The following is a 12,122-nucleotide window of genomic DNA, read 5'->3' on the forward strand; positions in this document are numbered from 1 at the left end:
CGGCATCTTTCTGGAGCAGTAGCATGCATTTTTTTCATGTTTATTTATTTTGCTTTACTTTTTATTTTATATACAAAACCATTAGCATCCCTTCTAAGGCACTTTACAACCAGTGTTTCATTCTCTTAATAATACCCTTTTATTTTAAGTCTACCCGGGGTATACCTCTCGTTTTCAACAATTCAGATAATTTTACATGTAATGAAAGGGATTTAACTAACTTTTCCAACAAAATCTCTGCATTTCCCCCAAACCTTCACAAATTCTATTATCAGTGCAGTAAAAGGAAAAAGATTTGAGGTCCAATATTTCTTAGGACAAGACTCAACATTAACAGAAATAGTTCAGGAGATAACTCTACCATATGTTAGATCCCTCTTGAAAGCATTAATTTTAATCATGCTCCAATAAATTTTTTTGCCCATATACAATTCCACTACATGTGGATGTAATCAGCATTCCCTTTACCACACTACCAACAATTATGGTACTGTACAAGGTTGGCTGGAGAACAGTGCTGCAGAGGTAATATTTTAATTGCATTCTGATACAAGGTGAGGCTAGAAGAGAGGGTTAAACCAACTGGAAAAAAGAACCACATTGCCTGGGAGCTTTGCTCATGTCCTAAAGCCTGATATTTTTTGGCCAGGGCCTCAGACAAGACTATGTATTATTTTATACGATTTAAGAAGTGAACAGTTTTTTTTTTTAAAGAAACAAGAAATAATTTAAAGGGGTGTAGAGCTGTATCTAATTTGTGCTTCCTTCCTCTGGCAGTTATAAAGATCTTAATTTGTAAATTTTCGAACATTAAATTGCTCCCATTACAACACTCAGATATTGCAGTATATTGTATTTCTTGGTTTTTAACTCACAATATCTGTCTAAACCAGCCCTTTTCAACCTTTGGACATTGGGGGAACACCAGAAATACTTTTCAGGCTTTGGGGAACCCCGGAAGTGGTTACATGTCCCTTCAGAGAAATGGGCACAGAAGTAAGATGAAGGAGCCAGCCAATCAATTAATCATTTACCGTTTCCACAATTCCGCAGGGCCTGCAAAAAGGAACTCTTCCTCCAGGCATTTGGTGGGGCCGACTGAGCCATAACACCTACAGGTGCCCCCCACCCCCCAGACTGAGGGACCGGACCTACTGAAGGATTGTCAAGTTATTGTTGAAGTGCTGTTCTAATTGTTCCAGTTGGTGTGTTGTTGTCATTGTTATACTGTTATATTCTAGGTGAATGTTCAAAAATGTTTTATGTAAACCGCCCAGAGCCATAGGGAAGGGCGGTATAAAAATATAAATAAATAAAGTAAAATAAATAAATACATTTTTCCATTGTGGAAAATGCCTTCTTAAATGAACAGTGCAAACAGATAGAAGAAAACAATAGAATAGGGAGGACCAGAGATCTCTTCAAGAAAACTGGAGATATGAAGAGAACATTTCATGCAAAGATGGGTATGATAAAGGACAAAAATGGTAGGGACCTCACAGAAACAGAAGAGATTTTAAAAAGGTGGCAAAATTATGCAGAGGAACTATACAAGAGCAAGCTTAACATCCCTGATAACCACGATGGGGTAGTTACTGACCTGGAGCCAGACATCCTGGAATGTGAAGTCAAATTGGCCTTAGTAAGTCAGAGCAACAATAAAGCTAGTGGAGGTGACAGCATTCCAGTTGAACTATTCAAAATCTTAAAAGACAATGCAGTAAAAGTGCTACACTCAATATGCCAGCAAATTTGGAAAACTCAATAGTGGCCACAGGATTGGAAAAGGTCAGTTTACATTCCAATCCCAAAGAAGGGCAATGCCAAAGAATGTTCAAACTACCACAGAGGAACTAGAGATCAAATTGCCAACATATGTTGGATCATGGAGAAAGGTAGGGAGTTCCAGAAGAACATCTACTTCTGCTTCATTGACTATGCTAAAGCCTTTGATTGTGTGGATCACAACAAACTGTGGCCAGTTCTTGAAGTGATGGGAATACCAGAGCATCTTATCTGTCTCTTGAGAAACATATATGCAAGTCAAGAAGCAACAGTGAGAACCAGGCATGGAATAACTGATTGGTTCAAAATTGAGAAAGGAGTTCGGCAAGGCTATATACTGTTGCCTTGCCTATTTAACTTGTATGTGGAGCACATCATGAGAAAGGCGGGATTAGATGAGTCACAAATTGGGATCAAGATTGTAGGGAGAAATATCAACAACCTCAGATATGCAGATGATACCACTCTAATGGCAGAAAGTGAAGAGGAACTAAAGAGCCTGTTGATGTGGGTGCAGGAGGAGAGTGCAAAAGTTGGCTTGAAACTCAACATCAAGAAAACGAAGATCATGGCATCTGGCCCTCTCAATTCCTGACAAATAGATGGGGAAGAAATGGAGGTAGTGACAGATTTTATTTTCCTGTGCTCCAAGATCACTGCAGATGGGGACTGCAGCAAAGAAATTAAAAGACGCTTGCTCCTGGGGAGGAAAGCTATGGCAAATCTAGACAGCATCCTAAAAAGCAGAGGCATCACCCTGCCAACTAAAGTCCGTTTAGTCAAGGCTATGGTCTTCCCAGTTGCAATGTATGGCTGCGAAAGTTGGACCATAAGGAAGGCCGAGCGTCAAAGAATTGAGGCTTTTGAACTCTGGTGCTGGAGAAGACTCTTGCGAGTCCCTTGGACTGCAAGGCGAACAAACCGGTCAGTCCTAGAGGAGATCAGCCCTGACTGCTCTTTAGAAGGCCAGATCCTGAAGATGAAACTCAAATACTTTGGCCACCTCATGAGAAGGAAGGACTCCCTGGAGAAGAGCCTAATGCTGGGAGCGATCGAGGGCAAAAGAAGAAGGGGACGACAGAGAATGAGGTGGATGGATGGAGTCACTGAAGCAGTCGGTGCAAACTTAAATGGACTCCGGGGAATGGTGGAGGACAGGAAGGCCTGGAGGATCATTGTCCATGGGGTCGCGATGGGTCAGACACGACTTCGCACCTAACAACAACAACCTGGAGAGCAACAGAGGAAGTGGGCTCCAGTGATGTCAACGGCCATCTGAACTTGTGGGAAAGGCTGCATCATCTCTGGGGAGATCTCACATAATCTCAGGGTTCTCCAAAGCCCTTGTTGGGAGTCCCTAGTCTAAACCAGCTGATTTCCAATGCTTGTTGTTCTGATCACTCCATCCTATCCTAAAAGCCAATTGCCTTACTGCAGAGTTGAGGTGAAAAACCTAGGGATAATGTGTTACCATATTTATCTATATGACAATTGTTACTGTTGCAAAAAAATTGCACATTAAAGTCTTTGTACCATAAACGAACTCTTTATCAGTATCTCAATATAGCATTGCTATAACAACAACAACAAAATTTATTTATAACTTGTGCTTCCCCAATGACTCTGGGCAGATATTTCTGTGTTTCCCGGTATGCTGTGTGGGCCAACGGGACCTATCCTGGCGCAGGCCCATGTGGATGGGGAAGAGGAGACATTCCGGAGGGGATAGAAAATGCCCCACTGAGCTCTGCGGCATTTCACGGTGCCACAGGGCTGACTGGGGTATTTTAAAATTTTGCATTGTTGTCACCTCTCTGTATACAGCAGTCTTGGCCCATAGTCAGGTTTATGCACACCTAGGTTGTGTGGAATACCAGAACATGAGCCTACAGCAATCTGGCAACCCTCCCTCCTCTCTGCAATGTTTTCTTGACCTGAAAGAGGTCAGGGGGTGCTAGGGGGCCGTGGGGACATTACACACTTTTGAGGCCCCACTTCCTGACTTCAAGGTCTAGGTGGGGCCTGGAGATCTCCTGGAATTGCTGCTCCTCTCCTCCCCAAGCAAAAACGGCTGCTTCGGAGGGGTGACTGTGTAGCACTGTATCCCAGGGAGTTTTAGGGAGGCCAGCCTCCAGGTGAGGTCTGAGAATCCCCTGGAAGTACAGCTCATCTCCAGGAAGGTAGGCTGAAGGGAAAGTTCTTTCCCCTCACATTTCAAAAGGATCATCTCAATCTCTAAGGATTCTAGCTCCCATCTGGCCACCCTTAATTAATTAATGACACCTTGACTAGTTTTAGCTTGTAGCATTCTTTCAAAAGATTTTCTTATCTTTATCATCAATTATATGCTGCGGCTTTTCCCCTATATTAAGATTAACTAATATTCCTCTAATCTAAACATTGCTAGTCACCCAGACTGCTAATAAAGAAACTTGATGGATTGTGTTTATCCTAAAATAGTCATCTAATACTGCAACGAGCAAACAGAAACCCATTACTTAGTAGACTATTATCCAGCCTCCAACTCCGATCTCTGACTAGATGCTTGAACTATCAATGGTCTGAATCCTAACACCAATATTGGCTGACATATTCATTCTATACCCTGATTTTGATTAACAAATCTATTCTTCCATCTGACTGATGTACATGAGAAAAGTAGTCATAATCTTTTTCATCTGGATGTGTTTTACACCAAAAAAAAATCTTCTAACTTAAAGGCTCTGGCAAATAACTGCTTAGAATCATAGAATAGAATCATAGAGTTGGAAGGGGCCATACAGGTCCAACCCTCTGCTCAACGCAGGATTAGCCCAAAGCATCCTAAAGCATCCAAGAAAAGTGTGTATCCAACCTTTGCTTGAAGACTGCCAGTGAGGGGGAGCTCACCACCTCCTTAGGCAGCCTATTCCACTGCTGAACTACTCTGACTGTGAACATTTTTTTTCCTGATATCTAGCCTATATCGTTGTTCTTGAAGTTTAAACCCATTACTGCGTGTCCTCTAGTCTGCAGCCAACGGAAACAGCATCCTGCCCTCATCCAAGTGACAACCTTTCAAATACTTAAAGAGGGCTATCATGTCCCCTCTCAACCTCCTTTTCTCCAGGCTGAACATTCCCAAGTCCCTCAACCTATCTTCATAGGGCTTGGTCCCTTGGCCCCAGATCATCTTCGTCGCTTTCCTCTGTACCCTTTCAATTTTAGCTACGTCCTTCTTGAAGTGAGGCCTCCAGAACTGCACACAGTACTCTCCTTCCTTACACTCCCTATGTTGATCGTCTCCTTCCCCTTGTGGCTTCAGTTTAAAGCTCTCCTGATGAATCTCCCCAGGTTCCTGGCAAACACATTCTTCCCCAGCTTTGATAAGTGCAGTCCATCAGGTGCTAGTAGGCCTTCCTCAAGAAAGCCTATCACATGGTCCCAGAAACCAAATCTCTCCTGCCGGCACCAACTACGCAGCCAGTGATTCACCTCCATTATCTTCCTCTCCCGACGCATTCCTCTTCCCTTGACAGGCAAGATTGAAGAGAAAATAGTAACTGCTTTTTTCTTAGAGTAGACCTATCAAGTTAATTGGTCTTTACAGCCATTATAGCATTGAAGTCACCTCCAATATTCAACCTGTCATCTGAGAAAGATACCTGATTATAAAATCCTTTTTACATGAGTTTCTTGTAGAAGATGATATCAGCTTTTTGCTTCAAAAGGGAATGCAGCCGTTCTCTCATCCACAAGGCCCGTTCAGTCAATTAACACTCACACTTAGATACTTGATCACTTGAACAAACAGACTTCAGTTAAACATCCTACTATTCTAGTATGGGTATAAAATATCCTAATATGATTATTCAGAGTTATTTTTAAACAAAAACTTCAAATGTGCTTTCGTCTGTTCAACAAGTTTTAAAGAACAAGTTTTCACCTTAGCTGTGATGAATAATTCTTACGGAGTCTCTTTTCAGCTTGAAGCTTTTCCATAAGGAATTTTAAGCTCCTGCGCGTTTGTAAGGTTAGTGATGAAACATCAGGATAAATCTGAACCATCTCTCCCTCAGCTTTTGAAGGCCCATCCCACAAGTTCTTTAAATGTTAGAAATCACTGCTCTATCTGTAGACTTAGTGACTTCTGGCAATTTCAGAGTCAGCTCTGAAGACTTTGGCTGTGCTAATTGGCTCAGGAAAATCTGAGCAAAAAGGAGGGGGCACCTCTGAGTAGTGAAAAGTGCTCTCAATTGTCATCGCTGACTTGTGGAGCCCCCAGAGGGTTTTCAAGGCCAGAGAGGTTCCGAGGTGGCTTACCAGGGCCTGCCTCCGTGTCACAAGCCTGATATCCCTCAAATGGGGGTCCACTCAAACACTCATCAGGGCCACTCTGTTTAACTTCTGAGACCCGACAAGATTGGCCTCACCTGGGCTGTCCAGGTCAGTAGGAAACCATAGAAGGTGCTGAGTACAGAGGCCACACAAAAGGGTGTGGGGGGGGGAGCAGATGCTTAACTGTGTAACTGTGATGGTATGTACAGTGTACAGTGCAATTAATGAAAACAATCCCTTTACACCGTGCATGATAGAGCGAGGCATGGCCATTAAGTTATAAAAATTCAGTACATGATAGGATGACGTATCACAAGTAGTAATACCAGTTGACTGTCTGCTGGCTGAAGAAAACGCTGTGTTGACATCTTCGCCAAACCTGTTTCTGCTAAGAGTCCCCTTCCAGATTGGCCTTGTACAGGAGCTGCAGACGATCTGCAAAAGACAAGAGCCAAGACATCTTCATTAGGACGCAGTATCTCAGTGGACTTACAGCAGAAAAAAAATGCCACTTTCTGTTTATGTCTGGTCATCGTAGAAGGGGAAAGCCAGGGGTATTTGTAACACATAAAGTAGAAACCATTTAGTAGAAACAAGTAGAAACACTAGCCTGATCCAGCTCATTGTGAGAGCAGTATAAAAATTAAGCTAATGAATTAATAAATAAGCACAAAGAAAAAAGAAAGCATGGAACAAAAACAAGTTGAAGAGCTCACACTTAGAATTCTAAGAAATAACTGTGATCTGATTTCTAGTAAACAGATTAGAAAATCTTTCATATACAGCTCTGATTTTTAAAAAGGCCAACATGAATGAGAATGAAGTCAGACGCACTTATATGCAAGCAGTGGAATCAACATTTTAAAGGGACAGCAACATTGCCATGTCTTGGATCAAAAAACGAAAGATATTTCACACAAATGCCCATTGTGCTTGGCAGCAGCCATGCCGGACTGCTGCTGCGCATTACATCAGGGCAGCGTGCCCTGGTGCGTCCCATGTCTGCACGGGGGAGGGAATCCCCCGATGTATGCAAACTGCTCGGGCGTAGTATGCCCATAGAATCATAGAATCATAGAATCATAGAATCATAGAATCATAGAATCATAGAATCATAGAATCCTAGAGTTGGAAGGGGCCATACAGGCCATCTAGTCCAACCCCCTGCTCAACGCAGGATCAGCCCAGAGCATCCTAAAGCATCCAAGAAAAGTGTGTATCCAACCTTTGCTTGAAGACTGCCAGTGAGGGGGAACTCACCACCTCCTTAGGCAGCCTATTCCACTGCTGAACTACTCTGACTGTGAAAATTTTTTTCCTGATATCTAGCCTATATCGTTGTACTTGAAGTTTAAACCCATTACTGCGTGTCCTCTCCTCTGCAGCCAGCAGAAACAGCATCCTGCCCTCCTGCACGTGACAACCTTTCAAATACTTAAAGAGGGCTATCATGTCCCCTCTCAACCTCCTTTTCTCCAGGCTGAACATTCCCAAGTCCCTCAACGTATCTTCATAGGGCTTGGTCTTCGTCGTTCTCCTCTGTACCCTTTCAATTTTATCGACGTCCTTCTTGAAGTGAGGCCTCCAGAACTGCACACAGTACTCCAGGTGTGGTCTGACCAGTGCCGTATACAATGGGACTATGACATCTTGTGATTTTGATGTGATGCCTCTGTTGATACAGCCCAAAATGGCATTTGCCTTTTTTACCGCTGCATCACACTGCCTGCTCATGTTTAGTTTACAATCCACAAGTACCTCAAGGTCTCGTTCACACACAGTGCTACCTAGAAGCGTATCCCCCATCCAGTAGGCATGCTTTTCATTTTTCTGACCCAGATGCAGAACTTTACACTTATCTTTATTAAATTGCATCTTGTTCTCATTTGCCCATTTTTCCATTGTGTTCAGATCTCGTTGAACCCTGTCTCTATCTTCCGGAGTATTTGCCAGTCCTCCCAATTTGGTGTCATCTGAAAACTTGATGAGTAGTCCCTCCACCCCCTCATCTAGATCATTAATAAATATGTTAAAAAGTACCAGGCCGTGCACCGAGCCCTGAGGTACCCCGCTACTCACCTCTCTCCAGCCTGATGAAACACCATTGACAACTCTTTGAGTGCGGTTCTCTAACCAATTCCCTATCCACCTAACTATCTGAAAATCAAGATTGCAGTCCTTCAACTTATCCATCAGAACATCATGGGGAACCTTGTCAAAAGCTTTACTAAAATCCAAGTAAATGACATCAACCGAATTTCCCCGATCCAGCAAGCCTGTTACTTGGTCAAAAAAGGAAACTAGGTTGGTCTGGCAGGACCTGTTGGAGTCAAATCCATGCTGACTTCCTTGGATCACCAAATTGTCCTCCAGATGTTTGCAGATCGCACCCTTTAATATCTGCTCCATTATCTTCCCCACAACAGAGGTCAGATTCACTGGTCTGTAGTTTCCTGGGTCATCCTTCCTCCCTATTTTGAAGATCGGAATAACGTTTGCTCTTTTCCAGTCCTCCGGGACATCTCCAGTCCTTAAAGAGGTTCCGAAGATGATGGACAAGGGCTGTGCAAGTTCTCTGGAAAGTTCTTTGAGTACTCTCGGGTGCATTTCATCCGGACCGGGGGATTTGAACTCATCCAGTGCAGCTAAATGCCTCTCGACAACCTCTCTATCCATGTTAACCTGCCATCCAGACACTATCCTTTGGCTACGGCCATCTCTAGATGTGCCTAAACACTTTGACCTGTGGGAAAAAACAGATGTAAAATAGGCACTAAGCCTTTCTGCTTTCTCTGCATCTTTCGTTAGAGTTTGTCCATCCGCACCCAACAGTGGGCCTATTGCCTCCTTTACTTTACGTTTGCTACTCACATAACTGAAAAATCTTTTCTTGTTACAATGGGCTTCCCTGGCCAATCTTAGCTCACTCTCAGCTTTGGCCTTTCTGATGATTGATCTACAGTGCCTAGTAACCTGTAGGTACTCTTCTTTAGAGGTCTGTCCTTCCCTCCATTTCCTGAACATTTTCCTTTTCTTTCGTAGTTCCTCTTGAAGTTCTCTGTTCATCCAAATAGGCTTCTTAGAGCTCCTGCAGTGTTTTCGTCTTTCTGGGATAGTCATTGATTGAGCATGCAATAGCTCCTGTTTGAGTAGCGCCCACCCTTCACATGCTCCCTTCCCTTCCAGCATTCTCATCCATGGTATGACACTCATCATGTCTCTGAGTTTATTAAAGTTTGCCCTACGAAAATCCAACATCCGCGTCTGGCTACAAGCTTCCTTGGCTCCCCATCTCAAAAGGAATTCTATGAGGACATGGTCACTTCCCCCTAGGGTCCCCACCTCCTTCACCTCATCCACCAACTCTTGCCTGTTGGTCACTATTAAGTCCAGTATGGCTGAACCTCTTGTGGGTTCATCTACCCTTTGATAAATGAAATTGTCAGCCAGGCAGGTCAGAAAGTTGCATGACTGAGGACGCTTCGCAGACTTTATTTCCCAGCACACATCTGGGAAATTGAAGTCACCCATGATGACAAGGTCCTGCCTCTTGGATATTTTCTCAAGCTGCTCACAACGTGCAGCATCCACATCCTCTCGTTGGTCAGGCGGTCGGTAGCAGACACCAACCACCACACTGTTTGTTTTACTCTCGCTTATTTTCACCCAGATGCTTTCCACTGTAGATATGCTCTCCTTCACTAGAATTTCCTGACAGGTAAGCCCTTTCCTCACATACAGTGCCACTCCTCCACCTCTTCGATCTATTCTGTTTTTTCTGAACATTTCATATCCATCCACCATTACATTCTAGTCATGAGAGTCATTCCACCAAGTTTCTGTGATGCCTACTAGATCATACCTTTCCATCAACATGAGAAGTTCCAGCTCTTCCTTTTTATTGCCCATGCTTTGGGCGTTAGTATAAAGACATCTGAATCCTTTTACTTTTGGTTCCCTATGAGCTGGCCTTGCCGGTTGGGCTGCCTCCGATCGTTTTCCTTCCATACACTCCCTATGTTGATTGTCTCCTTCCCCTTGTGGCTTTAGTTTAAAGCTCTCCTGATGAATCTCCCCAGGTTCCTGCCAAACACATTCTTCCCCAGTTTCGATAAGTGCAGTCCATCAGGTGCTAGTAGGCCTTCCTCAAGAAAGCCTATCACATGGTCCCAGAAACCAAATCTCTCCTGCCGGCACCAACTACGCAGCCAGTGATTCACCTCCATTATCTTCCTCTCCCGACACATTCCTCTTCCCTTGACAGGCAAGATTGAAGAGAATACCACTTGTGCCCCCATTTGCTTGAGCTTCCTCCCCAGATCTTGATAGTCTTTTTTAACAGGAGCGATGGTATTCAGGGACATGTCATTCGTTCCCACATGGACCATCACAAATGGGTAGCGATCCGTAGATTTGAGGAGTTTTGGCAGCCTTTCTGAAACATCTTTAATTTTCGCCCCTGGCAAGCAACACACCTCTCGGGTTAGGGGGTCGGGCCCAGCCACATGGCGATCCATGCACAGAACACCAGGGCTGGAAAGCCCGGTAGGTTGCCTGGAGGTGGCAGCAGCCGAAGGAGGAGCGGGGAGCATGAGGCCCCCACTGCATGATGGTGGGGAGCAGTATGGCATTCTCCCACCCAGGTGGGGGTGGGGGAAATCCCCAGCCAGCTCCACAGCGCCACGGAGTTGACAGGGGCATGAGGTGTCCCTGCTGGACACCGTAGGTTGGGGTAAGAGCTGGACCCAAAGGGCCAAGTCTGCTGGCCTGACCCAGCCCTTGCTGGCCCCCACGGAATTCCAGGGAGCGCGGAAGATTCCATGTTCCCTTGCTGTGGGCCTTCCGGGGCCCTCTACTGGGCCAGGGCTGGGATTGAGGCAGCGTCCTGAGCTATCGGGGCTGCCCTTCTGCTGCTGCCACCCTGGATTACCTGCCCCGTGTATAATCGGTCAAAGGCAGTCAAACCCAAATTATCACAGAGGTCCTTAGGAGATAACGTGTTTCATGTAAAAAACCACAAACGCCTCTCCCCGAAACAGCCTGTCAAAATTAAGGGACATGAAGCTTAATTATCTTTTCGATAACAAACATGCTTTAAATGAGTGGTTTAATGATATTTGTCAATGGGTTAGCAAACGAGGTTCAAAACTGAGAATCCTAATTCTGCTACAATGTTTAGAGCAGGGGCTCATGGGAATTGTGGTCCATGGGCATCTGGAGGGCCACAGTTTGACTACCCTGGTTTAGACAATCTGTTTTCCAAAGGGCATTTTGTTGCTGCCACATACAAAAGAATAAATGGGCATATTAGTACTGGGTAGATGGGCATATTAATACTGACCAACAGGAAAGAGTTGGTGGATGAGGTGAAGGATGTGGGGACCCTAGGGGGAAGTGTCCATGTCCTCATAGAATTCCTTTTGAGATGGGGAGCCAAGGAAGCTTGTAGCCAGACGCGGATGTTGGATTTTCATAGGGCAAACTTTAATAAACTCAGAGACATGATGAGTGTCATACCATGGACGAGAATGCTGGAAGGGAAGGGAGCATGTGAAGGGTGGGCGCTACTTAAACAAGAGCTATTGCATGCACAATCAATGACTATCCCAGAAAGACGAAAACACTGCAGGAGCTCTAAGAAGCCTATTTGGATGAACAGAGAACTTCAAGAGGAACTAAAAAAGAAAAGGGAGATGTTCAGGAAATGGAGGGAAAGACAGAGCTCTAAAGAAGAGTACTTACAAGTTACTAGGCACTGTAGACCAATCATCAGAAAGGCCAAAGCTGAGAGTGAGCTAAGATTGGCCAGGGAAGCCCATTGTAACAAGAAAAGAGTTTTCAGTTATGTGAGGAGCAAAGTAAAGGAGGCAATAGGCCCACTGTTGGGTGCGGATGGACAAACTCTAATGGAGGATGCAGAGAAATCAGAAAGGCTCAGCGCCTATTTTACATCTGTTTTTTTCCCACAGGTCAAAGTGTTTAGGCACATCTAGAGATGGCCGTAGCCAAGAGATAGTGTC

The 12,122-nt window shown here is 44.4% G+C and overlaps 1 long non-coding RNA gene across 2 annotated transcripts in view; it reads left to right on the forward strand.

Annotated features, from left to right (window-relative positions):
• The window catches only part of LOC143822801 (uncharacterized), a 104,047-nt gene that overhangs the window by 21,537 nt on the left and 70,388 nt on the right, over window positions 1–12,122 (forward strand). Inside the window, exon 3 of one of the 2 annotated variants that reach the window (XR_013226263.1) lies at window positions 1,054–3,759. The exons of the other annotated variant lie outside the window; for it this stretch is intronic. This is a non-coding gene — a long non-coding RNA (uncharacterized LOC143822801). Of the gene's footprint in view, window positions 1–1,053; window positions 3,760–12,122 lie in introns of those variants that run through there. 2 annotated transcript variants of the gene reach the window in all.

Source organism: Paroedura picta, chromosome 13 (assembly GCF_049243985.1).
Source record: "Paroedura picta isolate Pp20150507F chromosome 13, Ppicta_v3.0, whole genome shotgun sequence".
Taxonomy (NCBI): Eukaryota; Metazoa; Chordata; class Lepidosauria; order Squamata; family Gekkonidae; genus Paroedura; species Paroedura picta.